This window comes from Erpetoichthys calabaricus, chromosome 2, assembly GCF_900747795.2.
Source record: "Erpetoichthys calabaricus chromosome 2, fErpCal1.3, whole genome shotgun sequence".
NCBI classification, from domain to species: domain Eukaryota; kingdom Metazoa; phylum Chordata; class Cladistia; order Polypteriformes; family Polypteridae; genus Erpetoichthys; species Erpetoichthys calabaricus.
Window position 1 is genome coordinate 163,765,096 of NC_041395.2, and position 17,893 is coordinate 163,782,988.

General features: G+C 36.5%; 1 protein-coding gene across 1 annotated transcript in view; it reads left to right on the forward strand.

Moving 5' to 3' along the window:
* Window positions 1–3,369: 3,369 nt before the first annotated feature.
* The window catches only part of slc7a14b (solute carrier family 7 member 14b), an 81,440-nt gene continuing 66,916 nt past the window's right edge, over window positions 3,370–17,893 (forward strand). Inside the window, exon 1 of the mRNA XM_028794722.2 lies at window positions 3,370–3,502. The gene's annotated coding sequence lies outside the window, so the exon portion shown is untranslated. The remainder of the gene's footprint in view (window positions 3,503–17,893) is intronic.

The window sequence follows — 17,893 nt, forward strand, 5'->3', positions numbered from 1 at the left end:
AAAGCATATGACAGGGTGCCTCGAGAGGAGTTGTGGTATTGTATGAAGATGTCGGGAGTAGCAGAGAAGTATGTAAGAGTTGTATAGGATATGTACGAGGGAAGTGTGACAGTGGTGAGGTCTACGGTAGGAGTGACGGATGCATTCCAGGTGGAGGTGGGATTACATCAGGGATCAGCTCTGAGCCCTTTCTTATTTGCAATGGTGATGGATAGGTTGACAGACGAGATTAGACAGGAGTGGACTATGATGTTTGCTGATGACATTGTGATCTGTAGCAATAGTAGAGAGCAGGTTGAGGAGACCCTGGAGAGGTGGAGATATGCTCTAAAGAGGAGAGGAATGAAGGTCAGTAGGAACAAGACAGAATACATGTGTGTAAATGAGAGAGGAGTCAGTGGAATGGTGAGGATGCAAGGAGTAGAGCTGGCGAAGGTGGATGAGTTTAAATACTTGGGATCAACAGTACAGAACAATGGGGATTGTGGAAGAGAGGTGAAAAAGAGAGTGCAGGCAGAGTGGAATGGGTGGAGAAGAGTGTCAGCAGTAATTTGTGAGATATGGGTATCAGCAAGAGTGAAAGGGAAGGTCTACAGGACGGTAGTGAGTCCAGTTATGTTATATGGGCTGGAGACAGTGGCACTGACCAGAAAGCAGGAGACAGAGCTGGAGGTGGCAGAGTTAAAGATATTAAGATTTGCACTTGGTTTGACGAGGATGGATAGGATTAGAAATGAGTACATTAGAGGGTCAGCTCAAGTTGGACAGTTGGGAGACAAAGTCAGAGAGGTGAAATTGCGTTGGTTTGGACATGTGCAGAGGAGAGATGCTAGGCATATTGGGAGAAGGATGCTAAGGATAGAGCTGCAAGGGAAAAGGAAAAGAGGAAGGCCTAAGTGAAGGTTTATGGATGTGGTGAGAGAGGACATGCAGGTGATGGGTGTAACAGAACAAGATGCAGAGGACAGAAAGATATGAAAGAAGCTGATCCTCTGTGGCAACCCCTAACGGGAGCAGCCGAAAGAAGAAGAATATTGAAGGAGTGGAAATAGTAGAATGCTCAACTACATTTGGCATATAGTTAGTTGCTGCTAGATTATGACAAATGTGTTCTGAGATTTTCACGTAAGGAAGACTGAAGTTTCAAAGTAAGATAATTCTACTCACTAATCATGGAATCTGTTGATTAGCACATGCAAAAAAGAAGTTAACTGTACTATGCACATGACACAATAATGACCCTACACCTTTTTTAGCCTTTCACTTTTGTAAAATTCCATGTTTCTCACATTTATTGTCTTAAACATTTATCTTTAGGCAACACAAGAACAGAAAAAAAGTTTTGAGTGATGGATTCAGTGAAAACATGTAGCACTAATCATAGTTAACAAAGGAGGTCGTCACTCCTCTCTGTTTATATGCTCATACAACTATTAAACTCAGAAATAAAACATAAGCAGAGGATAACACAGCACAGTCGGGTCAGTAAAAGCTGTGGCTATGTCCTGCACCAGTAACAAACTACATAACATGAATGAAATGGAGCTGCTTTGGTCACAGGAGTCTAGAGAACTGGATACAAACATGAAGAAAATGTGGTCTATGATTCCCCACCTCTCACAAAATATTAAGTCTAAACTCATTCCTCTACAATTGTGAAAGGCCAGTCCTGGAAGAATAATTACCTCCTCAGCAGTGTATTCTTCAGTCCTTGGATGCCCATAACAATTTCCAGTGCATCTTCAAGACTTCATCTTCCATCACATTCATCTCACAACTGTGTCTCCCTCTCACTTTTTAATCTCATCCCTCCATCCATTTTCTGATGCTCATCCAGATCCAGAGGCAGCCGTTTCAGCAAAGATGACCAGACATGCCTTTTCCTTACCATCTCCTCCAACTGCTCCAGGGGTACATAATCTCTCCAGCGTGCCCTGGGTCTGTCTCAAGGTCTCCTCCCAGTTGGACATACCTGAAATGCCTTCCCAGGGATGCATCCTAATCAGAAGCACCAGAACCATCTCAACTATCTTCTTTTGATTCCTCAGTAATTACATATCCTGACAGATCTTTATGTATGCACAGCCTTGGTAACACAACATCCTTAACTCAGTCATTTGCATCTCAGTTGTTGTTAACAAACCCCTTTCATCATCTGTGTAATTCTTTCTAATTCAGATAGTTCCATGCATACTGCTGAAATAGTTGACCAAGCTGCCATTACATCCTACTTTTAGTTTTTTTTTTCATTTTTTAGTAATTTTATTACTAAATGGACTTCTGCAACAGAGAATTGTGTATTTAGTGCTGGCTCATCCTACATCAGATATAAAATATGAAATGGTATGCACCATAATACACACCTATAAGAACGATGGAAAGTTCAGACACACATGACCTGCCTTTATTTCAAAGCCTGTCAGAAATCTTCTAAACAAACAAGCTATCACTGACGTTTTTGTTGAGCGTCTATCTATAGCTCCTCGACTGGTGTATGTTCATGAGGCTGTATCTGTCTCTGTCATCAAAGTATGACCTGAAGGTAATGTTTGCTGTTCACTGAATTGAAAACTGTATACTTTCATCTTTAGTTGGTGGCATTTCATTTTCTCTTCGTGCCTAATATGCATGAATGGTACATACAACACCAGCCTTTGTCTTTTCATAAATACATTTTTACTGTTTTGTCCATATTCATTCTATTTTAATGTGTGTTTCTATTTTATCTGTTATATTATGCATCTTTTTAGCTGCAATGTATACAATTTGCATGGTGTAACTTGTGACAAAATAAACTGAACAGATTTCCTTCTTTGTTAGGTGAAAAAAACATCAGAGTAAAAAAGGAGAAGGAGGAGCGAGAAAAGATTTATGCAGAGATGAACAAAAGAAGTGCTAAAGAAGTAAGGCTAAATAATACAGGAATACTTTTAAGGCTATGCAGCACTTCTGTGCAACTAGTTGCTTTCTGAGTCGGGCCAGCTTCCAGAAAGGGTTACACCGTGTAAAAACCCGCGCTCAGACTCACAAAAACATGTCAAATTAAACGTGTGCAAGCGAAGAGGGCAAAAATTGGAATTGGCTGAATGGGTAAAGCAGGCGATATTGCGCGAGCATAGGATGCTGCAGGGAGGAGGAGAAGATGCTGCTGCTGTGGGGAGCTCTGCAACCTGCGCTCCTCTACGCCAGGCTCCTCAGCGACCGGAACAGAGAGCCGCTCTAATAGGGGAGGAGGGCTGACATCAGGACGCTATTGACGTAAGAGCCCGTTCAATGGGAGCATCTCGTTAAATAATAAATTTAAATCTGGTCACGTGGCTCCTCTTTGAATAATTCAACTCTCTCTCTCTCTCTCTCTAGCTCGCTTGATTGCTCTCTCTCTCTCTCTCTCCCTCTCTCTCGCTGCGATCACGGATATCTCCTTTCTGGATGCTAGGAAATACTTCCTTGAAAATGGAGCTTTTGAGAGCCCGTGTAATCCATTAATCTGAGTGGGGAAAGCGTGAGTGATTTTCTCCTCGATTCCTTTCTATTTCTCTGTGTCCTTTTTTCCAATGAAGATGGCGAGAAAGATAAAGTGTCGGAACCCGTGAGATTGTTGACAGCACATTTTTAAATAAGGTTGCCTGTAGAAGATGATACTAATAGATTCGTGCTACTTTCCATCATTAGTGATTTAAAAAAATGTCTGCGCGCGTTCGTCTCGGCCACTCTTTCTTCAGTTCGAGTTCGACCGCGGAGAAGTACGAGCTAGTGTCATTTGGGGCTGTTCATGAAGGTATTTATACCTGCATATGACATGCAATGTTTCTGTGATGTTTTGCTTACGCTACATTAGCTGCATCTCGATGAAATCCTTTGAATGTATGCAAAATAATTGTTTGCGATCGTATAGACGACAGATTATTTTCTTGTTTAAGCTCATCTTCGTACTGTGTATGATTGTAGGCTACCCGGCATGCGGAAAACGATCATTTCAAGAACATGATAGCTGGATGAAATAGAACTCATGGAAATATGACCTCTCGATTGGCTCATTAATATCCAGCGTCTGTGTGCTTCGATGCATTTGACAATTATGGTGTTGCCATAAATAAAATTAAACATTTTATTAACCACTATATTACTTAGGGGCACTTATTACCGTGACAAGGACGTAAATGACCAGTACATGAACACCGGTTTTTAAACGGAAGAATAAAGCAGGCAGTAAAGTACAAAACCTATATAAGTATTAGAGAAGCATTGTTTTGTATAACGCCTTGTGATGCTACCTTTTACAAAGAAACCAAGAATATATAATCCATGTGGTAATACTACAATACAAATAATACCCCATGGTCATAAGGTGAAAAATTAAACGAGGAGCAACGGAGATATCCAAAATGAAAATCGATACATGCTAAGACTGATTAAAGGTGGGGGTAGGGAGGTGGGGTGAGGGGGTATACCAAGAATTAGATTATCACAGGTTAAGGATAAAAAGTGAGTTTTTGAAATTGTTTCTGAATTTAAGAGAGTGTCGGATGATGAATAATAAGTTCTAGCTAATTTACAACGCAGAATTCCTTTGTCTATACATTGCAGTTTGTGCTTTAAAAATACTTTTGATTATACCTTTTCTGAATGAAAGTGATAATCATTCAAATGCCCGAGTCGCTTGAAAATGCTTGACATTTGATATGCTACAGCACTTTACTGTTTGAAAGTCTCTTTGTACTCTCCCCTCGATCTCATTGATAATTATAGTTGTTATTTAAACGAGGGGGTTAATTTTCATTGACATCGAGGGGCTTCAGTGTATTAACTAACTACTAGTAAGACAAGTTGTTTCGATAAATGGTGGTTTGAATGAGTGTTAATTCTGCTCTCTTGCCGTTTTTCAAAGTACATTGGCTAGCAGGATCTGTCCAGAGTGCTGAAGTTTAACTGCTTTTTCTTTCTCCTTCGCGATGGATGTTTGTCTCCTTTACGGCGATACAAATACGTCGTTCTTTCTTCAAATACTTCATAAAATACAACGTTTTACTCATAAACAATATATTGCCAAACAACAAATGATAGAAAACACAAATATTCAACGTAGACAAATAATTTATTACATGCATGTTAAGAGTTACTGTGAGTTTGCTTACAAGATCTTATAGTTCACGAACGGTTTATGAAAATGGTATATAATCTTCTCCCTGTCATGGAAGATACCTCATATTATCTCACTTACCATGAACGACCTGCGTGTGTTCATGTTAGAAAAATGAAAAAAATATCAATAATAACCCGACATATGGCAAGTATACCTTCAAAGTGTATCTGATAATTTAACCGAGTAAGACAATCGAGAATAAATAAAAACAAAATAAAATACATTTTATCGATCCTTTCATTTATATATGCATTATAGATGAATTAATAGTCTAGGATCTAAAAAGCCAATTTTAAACAACACACTGCAGTGTCTGGGGGTCTGATGAATAACAGCTTCGTGGGCAGCAATATACTGCAGCAGTTATCAGCTTTGATATAGTAATCTAACCATCGTTTTCTTTTCGAGCTTAGTAAGTGTGTACCAATCCTCCACATGGCAAAACCCAGTGTGCTATGGTATACTCGTTGGACTACATTTAAAAATGAGCTCCATTGTTTTTACGTCTCCATTGTCTTTGGGCAGCGATATGTAAGTGTGAGTGAATTTTAATGTGAATGCTTGATCTAGCAAAATATACCCAGAAGAATTAACCTTAGAATGGGCAGATGGCTAACAGAATAAACCCATACATCCATATCACTTACCATATGTTAGGTTTCAGTAGCTTGTCCATCTAATAGCATCTTTTTTATAGTGGGTGGAGGAGTGCAAAAATCAGTTAGAACTTGTAAGTTTCTCATGAGTAAAACTGGGGAAATTAAAGTTTTTTTTTGCTATTATTTAGGAATGGAATAGCCACTATATATACTATATATAGCAATCGAACCAGACAGGCCAGCCTTCACTCCCCACATACATTCACATACATTAATGAGTCTTGAGAGACCATGACACTGTTGCCAGTTCACCTGTTGTCATTCCTTGGACCAGCTTTGGTAGATACTAACCACTGCATACTGGGAACACCCCCACAAGACCTGCTATTTAGGAGTGCTCTGACCCAGTCATCTAGGCATCACAATCTGGCCCTTTTTAAAGTTGCTTAGATCCTTATGCTTGACCAATTTTCTTGCTTCCTGGATCAACTTCAAGAACTGACCATTCATTTACACCTACTATATCCCATCCCTTGACAGGTGCCAGTGTAACTAGATAATCAATGTAATTCACTTCACCTGTCAATAGTTTTAATGTTGTTGCTGATCAAATATATTATGTGTGCGTGTGTGTGTGTGTGTGGATGGGTGAAGATAGATAGATAGATAGATAGATAGATAGATAGATAGATAGATAGATAGATAGATAGATAGATAGATAGATAGATAGATAGATAGATAGATAGATAGATAGATAGATAGATAGATAGATAGATAGATAGATAGATAGATAGATAGATAGATAGATAGATAGATAGATATGTTATTCATCTTTTAAATGACAATTGCGTATTTACACACACACACATATCCATCCATCCATCCATCCATCCATTTTCCAACCCGCTGAATCCAAACACAGGGTCACAGGGGTCTGCTGGAGCCAATCCCAGCCAACACAGGGCACAAGGCAGGAACCAATCCCGGGCAGGGTGCCAACCCACCGCAGGACACACACAAACACACCCACACACCAAGCACACGCTATTATCTTAACGTGTTCTAATGGAAATGGAAAACCTGCAAAGTTCACACATTCAACAACTGAGCACTGGATTTAAACCTAGGAGTTAGCGTCATTGTCTACTGCATTACTAAATTAATTTTCAGTCTTGCATAATAATAAAAGTGTTTCCACTTTACAAATTTCAAGACTTATTTTTAATAGAATCGAAAATAACAATAAGGGAAAAAAATCTTTTTGTTTGATAGAACTCTACCAGTATCCAAACATGCTTGCTGCACCAAGATGATCTCACAACCCACTTATTGTTGTAGTGCATTTAGTTAAAATGAAATGCATGAAAATGATTAGCAACAGCAGTGGTGCTTTTCTGCTTTTCTGAAATGTGATCAGTTTGCTTTTGTCAGTTAACTCATTAGTGATATAGTTAAGGCATCACATCACACATGAGCCTGTGTTTAATGAGACAAATGTATATATGAGCAGATATTCAAAAATCAAGAATTTGAAACACAATGGACTAGAACTGAATGTGATTAAGATGTGCCTGGAGGTACAGTACAGTGTGCATCATTTAGAAAAACAGGCATATTATGAAGTGCTTATTTTCAGTACCTTTGATTTAGATTATTTCGTTTTTATTTATACATGTAAGGGTGTTTTGGACATACAGCAAGGGAGTTAAATTGAGTTTAGGTAGCTTTGGCTGCTGGGATCTGCTCTGTCAGAGGTTGGACTAATATATTTGACTATTTTGATGAAAAAGGGTATGAACTGAGATTTACTTCTACATTGAATACAAAGCAAACCCAAGATATTTATCAAGCAAATATTGACATTCTCAGTAGCACCTACAAAAGTTCTGGTATCAAGATAGAATAAAAAAATAAAAAAACAATTAAATGTATGTTTAGCAGCTGATTGACCATTCTGGCCATTACGAATGATCTGTAGGAGTAGAAGGCTGAAAATCATGAATAGTGATGAGTGAAATGAATCATGGAAATTTCAATTCACAGTGAAACTTAAAAGTTTTGCTTTGGCAGACATTTGTGAAACACATTTTGCTTTGCCACACAAGCAAAATTCACACTATTAGCACATATATTTTCAACCAGTCTGCCATCCTTTTTTCCATGTTTTCTGGTGCAAAGCATGGAAAAGGGATTCTGTACTGCTAAAATCCATTGGCCTGAGTATGTGGCCTCAAGTGAGCCTCAAAGGATCCTGGCTTAGATCAGCTTGAAGAGTTGGAAAAAGTGTGCATAGATGGTGATACCTCTGACCCCAAATGAGATGTGTGAAATGGAACCAATGGCGTGAATGTTTAGGCAGGAGGCAGACAGGGCATAAGGTACATGAGAGCCTGTGAAGCTACATGGGGAGACATTGGAGGGCAGCTGAGAAAGAAGACTGTGGTTTTGGCTTCAGATTAATCATTAGAGAGTAATATTCTTTACTAAAAATCCCCAAAACATCTGATTTAAGTGAGTTTCATATTTCTCAATTACAAAATTATAAGCAAAATGAATTTTTGAGAGATTTATTGAAACTGTTTCATCTGCAGACTTCAGCAGAGAGATGCACGAATGCATGAAATGTGAATTTGATCTTCTCCTATGATCACATTCATTGTGAACAGAGTGTAGACAATACATTTAAATTCGTTTTGAGATTGCATTCATTTATTAATTTAACTGTTTCTGTTTATATTGTTACATTAGATAGTAAGTAATGCATGAATTGCATGTACTGTACAACTTGCCTTTTATTTTATTTTCCTCCCCCAGAAGTCAAAACATTTAAATGGGTGACTGTTTTTAAAGTAACTGCATATGACTAGAATTGTTCTAGCTTTTTATCACAATCCTGCACTAAACTGACTTATCTAGAGACAGTACTTTCTGTGCAAAATTCACAAAATTTTGAAAAATAAAACATAAGAATCAATCCACATGTACATAATTCTGGAAAATATTACTATACCTGTAATTAATTTCATACTAAAATTTTAATTTATCAAAATACTGCATATCACAGTGTGTCTGCATTTACTGAGTTTATGTTATCATTCAAGGGCAGACACTTTGTTCCTTGGTATTTTGCCAGTGTTTCTGTTAAGGGTACCATTCTTCAATTGCTGTAATTGCTTGGATTACTTAAAGGCCTTATAAAAAAATCACCACTTTCTTCCTCTTATAGATGTTCTTGACTTAAACTGACCTGTGATTCGAAAGTGTCACATGGCAATTTTCCTTGTGGAACACTCATCTGTTGCTAAACTTGCAATGAATTATTTATTGGGTTTGAGAAACAAAACGTCCTCAAGTAAAGCCGTGTGTTATAGGACTCTTTGTGCAAAAGTAAGCACAGGGTTACCAGTATACAGAAAACAAATGGCTACTTTGTTTTTTTGGTGCATTTCATGTATTTTATGTATTACAAAGGGAGATGCTTCCTTTCTCCACTCAGTGGCATGTAACAACACTTTATTTTGCATCTTGTAAATTTTGTCATTACAGTGTAAGCTAATTCATCCCAAATTTATGTTTGTAATAGGACTCTTGTATTAGGTGGTCTCTCACATAATCACTTGATACCGTGCACTCTCTGGTCACTCCACAGTTGTCCTCAAGGTGAACACCACTACAAGACCTAATTATCATATCCCTCTTGACCAAATCCTTTTTAAAGAATAAAATGTAAAATAAACCAGCAGTTCTTACCATATATCAGACAGATCCTTCACTGATTGCACATTTATGGTTCTGATAGAAAACCATTACCAGCACTCCATCTCTATGAAAGTTTTCATGGGCTAGCAATGAATTGAATGATTATACACAGCATTCTTTTAGCTTAGACTTCATATTTATTTATATTCACAAGAGACTCACTTCTCTTTTTTCCTGTCAGTCTAAAAGTTGTCACAATATGAAATATAAAGCAATAAGCGGCACAGGAGTTGATTGACAGTACGCATTCGTTGATAGAATAGAAAGGGCAGTATTAGCATGGTTATTATGAAAATATTTATGAAAGCAATTATTGTTAGAAATAGCAGATATAAAATTTTATATTGAAAAAGTTGGTTTTTCAGGTGAGACTTGAAAGTTTTGAACAAATATGCTTTGTGGGCAGATTTTCTGCTGCTTTCCATAAAAGACATAACATTGGTTGAGAATCTTAAAAAAATTAGTTACATCCATTTTGTCTGTCTGATGTATGTAAAGATATCACATAGTGATAAACAAACAGAAAGTACAGTTCTAGTAAAAATAAATATACAACACTGAAGTATAGTTAATAACTCAGTTTTTAGTAAAATCATACATCATCCATCCATCCATATTCCAACCCGCTGAATCCGAACACAGAGTCACGGGGGTCTGCTGGAGCCAATCCCAGCCAACACAGGGCACAAGGCAGGAAACAATCCTGGGCAGGGTGCCAACCCACCGCAGATCATACATCATTCTTAAACCAAAATAGTAAATCATTGAAAAACCCAAGACCCGTTGATTCCTATGGTAAGCAATGGACAGCAATAACTAAAACACATGAATTATACAAGTCAGTAAATACTGTGCATACAATTCCCCAAGAACAGCCACACCATGCATGTAAATTCCAAGGGATCACCATACTGTATATGCACCTTATGGTTCGCTGTAAAATAGGAACATATCCTGCATGTATCAGCTGTAAACTGTACCAGAAAATATAAAGTGAAAACTAAGAAGAGTTACAAATTTCTAATTACTTAATTCAGATTTTAACAGGATTGCTTTATTCCTTTCTTCCTGGAAAAAAAGTTACCATATTACTAATTACTTTACTTTTACATTACTTTGTAAACCCACACAAATAGGGAAAGCACAAAGATGACACCCAAATGTCCTTTCAGTAATTTAATAAGGAGTAAATACCCAATAACTGTGATCACGAATTCAACACACCAAAAAGTAAACTATATGATTTACATTAGAACTGTGCCATTTGAAAAATATGAGCTAGCCAGTGTTAATAATTCTTAACAAAATGAAATATTGACAATTCAAAATGAAACTGATAAACTTCTTGAAATATGGTGTCTGTAAATGGTAAACTAGTGAGGTGGCCAGCAGACGAGAGAACTCACTGATTGTATGGCTGCTAGTGACCTGCCGTATTTATATTGTAAAATAACAAATAAGTCTTTGTCTCTGGTTTGAAAAGTTAAGTTAAATGGTGATCCATAATGAAGCATTCATTTTAAGTAATAAACTATCTTACATTCAATAAAAATTAAGATCAAGGTTCCTTCACCTTACCTGTACAGAGACATTTTCACAGGAACATTAAAGGAATGTGACAAAAAACTGATATGTACGTTGCGATATATTCCGACACATAATGCTTAAAGCATTTTCAATTGATTGGATATTGATGACCACTTTGCCTCTATGAATCTAATTGTTTATGAGTTATTTGACCAAAAGATTGCACATCATAAGGAATAAGATATGAACATAACTAACGTATATTTAATTATAAATGTTTGCTGAAACTCACCATAATTAACATTGCTCTTTATTCCTTAAACTTGACTTCAGTTCTCTCCATTATTCTATTCTTTCAATGCACAACTCATGAGTCTTTATTTCTTAATAAAGACTAGTCCACCTCAGTACATTTCTAAAGTAAAATTAATTATTGAGTAATGTCATAAAATAACAAACACATCCAGTACAGATGGGGCAACCTTGTAACACTGAATGTAGTCTATGTCTGTGTGAAAACTGTGGGCATGTGCAGTGTGAATCAGCAGCCACACACACCTCCTCTAATGTTAATCAAAATGAAATGCCCACCCTTCATGTTATTTACATATAATTTGACATCTTATTAGTCAGGAGTAGCTATGACAGTCATCTACAGCTGCTGAAATGGCCTGGATATACAGTATATACTTCGTAAGACACTCAGAGCGAGCTCACATTGATGTGAAAACAGATGAAAATCTTTAAATAATCAAAATGTGGGTGCTGGTTATGCATTTCTGAGTATTGGTTTGGCACCCCATACCTATTTTCCTTCTAACTTGTACACTTGTTTTTGACTGGCACACAGCTATATTCATGCTGTTCAGTTAAAAAAATAAATATAACTACAAAATGAGTGCAATTCCTACTATTAAAAAGCCAAAGTTAAAAAAATAAATACAACTAAAAAAATTAGTGTAATTTATACAGTAAAAAAGGCCAGATTTCTTCCACCTGTCTGCCATGCTGCCATTTGCACTTTAAAGTTTCCAAGGGAGTACTTTTACTAATATATTTCGCTGAAGGAGCCCCTGAACACAATAAAATTCAGAAAGAGACCATATTGCTCAGAATAAACTTGCAGACTCAGGTCAATTTAAAAATAGAAAGAACCTTTATTTATTTAGATCCATAACAGGCTCTGTTAAGTGCCATGAACAGATGATAACGGATCTGTGAATACCAACAGGTTCATGACTTTTAAGGGCTCTTGGTGCATATAATAACACTGACAGGTTTCCTTGATCTGTCAGTATACTACTAGGTAGCTTACTGTACATTACATATTTCTGTTTTGTCCACATATTAGGAAGCTTATCAAAGTCCAAAGAACCAACTTCCCAGAATGAAATGGCTTTTTGTCATGCAATGGATCCTGAAGAACCACACAACCCAGTAAAGTGCCATTTTCGAACTGTTATGCTTAAGAGTGTAGCAGAGCTGGACAAAGTCCACAGAAACGCAACTAGGCTGATTCAGGACTGTAAGGTTTGAGCAATGAGGAAAGAGTGAAGGAGCTCTGCCATTTCAGTTTAAGCAAAAGAAGATTACGAGGAGACGTGATTGAAGTGTTTAAAATCATGAAGGGAATGAGCACAGACGACCGAGTATGTTACTTTAAGATGAGTTCATCAAGAACATGAGGACACAGTTGGAAACTTGTTAAGGGGAAATTTCATACAAATGTCAGAAATGTTTTCTTAACATAGGAAAACATGGACCCATGGAATGAACTACCAAGTAGTGTGGTAGACAGTAAGACTATGGGACAGCAATTTGTTGGGCTGAATGGTCTGTTCTCATCAGAATTATCCTGTTGTTCTTTTCTGTTTATCAGCAGTCTCATGTTATGCTGTTCTTCTTTATTTATTATTATTATAATAACTTTTATTGAATTTAGATAAAGCATGTAACATTCCATACAATCGAGTCAAAATTAACAAAACTAAATTCAATGTTGTGCTGTTCCTCCTTAGTTAAATCATTTTTTGTCATAGTTGAAATGAAAAATTAATGTGTTCACTAAATCCCAGATTTCCAGTCTGATCACTTTTTTGGACTATCAGATATATTCAACTGTATGCACTAACTTTCCACAATGGAGAGTGAAATTCAATGTTGTTAACAACTGTCAAGTGCCTTTTAACAGCTGTTATAGATTCTGCTCTTTTAATACTTCTAAAAGTGATCATATTTTATGGCAGCATGGTGGTGGTGCCATCACTACCAACTGCTGCCTCAAAGTCTGTGTTTCCTTTCCTAGTTTTTCACTTCCTTTGAGGAATGTTTCCATTCTGTCTGTGTCTGCAGGCACTCTGATTTCCTCCTAAAACAGGCAACTTAGTTTAAATGGTGTGCCATGTCACAGACTGCTGTCCCCTTCAACACTAATTCCTGTGTCTTGTCCAATATTGCCAAAGTGTCTTTGGCTCGCTGATAGGATGAAAGTGGTTAGAAACTGGATACTGTAAAATTAAAACTTTAAATAAAATGAATATGAATAGTGGATAAATTTTTTAGCTCTAAGCATCTTTTTCTGTACTTAGTGCACTATACTAGGAACCCACATAAATAACGGAAGAGTCTGATAATAATAATAGTATTCTGTCCATTCTGTGTGTGTGAAATATAATATGTAAGATCTCAGCAAGTCGGTCTGCATTCACCAGTAATGGTAATCCCTATTGTTTTACTTTCTGGTCTGACTATTTTCATTCTTCTTTCACTATTAAATTCTAATTGTTTCACAATGAAAGAATGCTGAGCTGTACATTTTTGCAAAAACATCACCTACCCTAGATTGTTGATTGTATTAGATATTTTCATATTTTGCTTCTTTTGCCATTTTACTGTATTGCGAGTTCTGACATGATTCATTAGAAACTTTGCAAGTATATTTGCTAGATGTGGCTATATAGTTTTTTTCTAATACTTTAGTAACGATGTGTTAGTTGTTGTAATGGTGTTGCCTGTGAACTCAGCAGCTCCCTGCTATATTTTCCGCAGACTCAAGCTTTTAAAGAAGCCCATCAGTAGCAGTGCACAGTGTGAGTCAGAGAAGCTGTTAAACTGAGAGTCACTCTCCACTCCCACCAAAACGCCTTTCAATTTTGCTATCACTTAGGACATGCATGTCTTAAGCAGACAAATCACATCCTTTATGGATATGTGATCTTCAGACAAAAGCTCTGCCATCTTGTACTTCTGACCAATGTCACACAGAATATCCACTCTTGGTGATGTCTATGCTCTCTGATGCTCTGCTGTGCCATGCTAAAATGGGTGATTAAATGTGTGGTAGGGTGTTATGAACCTAAGAGCTGAAAGCTAATACCCCAGAAAGTAGAAGTGCATGATTTTCAGCGTAAAGCAATGTTCCCTTTAATCTGAACACTGTCAGTATCACAGTATCAGCAATCTCCATCATGTTCTGTTATCCGTCACCTGTCAGCTGTTAGTTATACTTTTTCTTTAAAAGTCTCTTTCTCATATCCTCTAGAGATCTGTGAAAGGCTGTGCTCTCCTTTCTTGTTGGATGCCATTCAAAATTCTAGTTAGTCCCACACTTCCTGTGAAGAGCTGTCTGTCGGTTGCTGCAATGCTTTCTCATAAACCCAATAGCAGGTACTGAGTGATCTTTAATATCATAACATACTTTCAAAATGTATTTTTCTGGGACCTGAAACCCCTAATTAAAGCATTAATTAGAATGTTCAAGATCCCCAGAAATGTACTATTTCTCTTCTTGCCTATTGTATTGGAGTCAAGGTGATTCTCCACCACACTGTGGTCTGTAAACAAGCATCTTTTTCTACTAAACAATTGGTATTGACATCATCTGGAAATATAAGTACCTCACAGTTGTGTAGCTGAATTCTTCTTTATTTTTCATTGATGTGACAAAGGGTTAATGATGTAGTAGGACTGATGAACATTCAAGAATACTAGGGCCCAATGCATGTACATAGAAAAATATGCAGAATTAATAGTTATGACTTTATTGAGTAGCTTTATTATTCTGCAAAATAGAGAAGCATGACCTGAACTAAGAGAGTGTGATTGAAGTGCTTGGTATGCAATTGATGGGATATATTCATTGCTGATTACAGACTCTAAACAAAAACTTTTGTTTTTTCAAAATCTTTTAACATTGATGAATAAAGTTTTTAATGCAAGTGTACAAAAAGCAGTTGGCAACAAGTTTATTAGATGAATTATACATCCATGTCACAGAACATTATATTGATACTTGGGAATTCAACATTTTGGTAATAAATTTTCTCTTTCTCAATAATTAAACGTTGATTATTTTAGGTTTCACTTTGTAATCGTACACACAATGTTTTAATGATATACATTTTTGTTAAATATTGTCTACATTGTATTTTTTTAATACTCTTCCAGCCAGAAGTCTGGAGACTCCCAGAAATGCTCATATTTGTGATAGAAATTGACACCCTTTTTTATCAAGATACTATTAAATATATTTTACAAATAAAGCCAAGACATTACTAGTGTTTGTAATGGCTATTACTGCATGAAATGACTGATATTTAATTTATTACTCACATATGCCTGTAAAGCCCCATTTTCTGCAGCCATTTCTTCAATATCTTAATGCAGTGTTTCTTAACTATAGGTTGCAACCCATTTTGGGTCATGTGATGTTTATAATTGGGTTATGCTGAGTCATAAATTACGCTTGTACTGCATAAGATAGAGTTGTGAATGGTTTGCGAAAAGCTTTGGAGGACCACAATGAGCATTGAGAAGACTGCCTGGGGACAACAATTAGCAGAGATTCTCCAAACGGGAACAAAGATTGACAACAATTGCCCTAGGGGAAAACCGAGGACAATAATCGACCATGATTCTCCAAGGGGGAATTGGACGATGAATACATCTTGTGAAGATGCATAATAGGCAAAATTGGGTTGTGAAAAAAAAAGTTTAAGAACCACTCTCCTAATGGTTAACTCCGTTAGCTTATCCTTAATTATCCTTATCCTTAACCTTTGTGATTCCATTAGCATCGCTGAAAGCATTCAGTTTACTTGGGTTGCAAGGTACTGACATTCCTAAAATTCAGTTCTGGGTTTAAAATTGCCAAAATGAAACAGCTTTCTCGAGAGTCATTGTTTCCCTGTTGCCGATAGCACTGGTATTTGGTGTGTATTTAATGAAGAAGCCAAAAGAGGACTGAAAGGTGTTTGTTTCTCACACTACACACTCTGTTGCCCTTACCATGCTGTTGTGATTCTGTCCTGGTCAGATCCAGTTCATCTTCTTGTCTCAAGACGGTAATAGACATCTTTGTATGAAATTTTCAGTCTCTTGGCAATCTGTTATATGGAAAAATCTTCATTTTACAAAAAAAAAAATAGACTGTGTTCCCAGAGAAAGTTGTTTAATTTTGGATATGTTTGAACCCAGAACTGAACTTCAGGAATGTCAGTACCTTGAAACTCAACTAAACAGAATAACAAGTTTCAGCAGTGCTAATGCAATTTTAAAGATTCCTCTAATAACCAATTAGCATTAATGCATAACAAACTGAGGATAAGCTAAAAGAGATTACCATTAGGACACTGAAGGAATGGCCGCTGAAAAGGGGGGTTCCAGTCATATGTGAATAATAAATTAAAAATCAGTCACGTCAGGCAGTAATAGCCATTACCAACATTAACAATGTCTTGGCTGTATTTTAAAATTAATTTAACAGTATTTTTTTAAAATAGGTATCAATTACTATCAAAAACCTAAATATTTTGAATGGAGCTGTAGTTCTTGCTGATTAAATGACGTTTGTGCCTTGTGCTTTTAAAATGTACAGGTGAAATTTTAATTGATGACTTCGTTTTGTTGTACATTTTTGTTCCTGGTATGTGCCTTATATTGGACATTCATGTACTTAACTAATCTTAAATGTTGGCAGCACTGTTAATATAGTAATTAATTATGGAATTAAACTGCATAGCAGCAACTCCAACTTGGTTAAAATTTCCTGGTATTCATTTTGGGTTTGTTTAGTTTAGAGAATGTATTTAGGAAGTAGATGTGCTTATATGACTTTTGGTTGAGCTGATTTCTTTTCCCTGGTAACCCACTAAGGGTTAACATGGATTGTTGGCAGTGTTGCATTATATAGTTAATTTTTACCCATACTTATTTTACTTTTCCAACAACACTGAAATTTAATTTAATATGTTTGTTAGATGTATGCTAATTTACATGTCAGAACGGTAGTGTGACATTTTGCATGGTACAGAAGGCAATTAGAAAATTGCTGCAATGACATTTCATCTAAAGCCACAGGTTCTCACCCTGCAGTACTGCAGCAATGAATTTCTTTGATACTGTGCAATATTAGAATTGCATAGTTGTGCCTATACTTTGTGGATATGCTAACGAAAAACATTCATCCATAAAAATATATACATTTGCAAATAGAGAGATTAAAGTGATGTTTTTGCTGATAAAAGTACATAAATACTAAATTTAATGTTATTGGACTCTGCTCTGGAAGGCTGCTTTCTATTAGACTTTTGGAAATGAAAAATGGTCTAAGAGCAGCATTTTCTGGTTCTATCTTTCAGAAAATATTTTTAGCTCAGAGTGCTTCAAAACAGAACTGTTATTCTAGTATCATTTCACTTGAGCCTGGATTTAATTCACCATTTCCTAGTAACATACACTTTAATGGAATTGCTCAATGAAAGCAATTCCAAATGATTGTTTCTGGCTCAGTGCTCTGTTAGCAAACTGATTCCTATGGTCAATCTGAGAGACGCTTAGCTGGTATATCTATAGGAATATTCTTAAA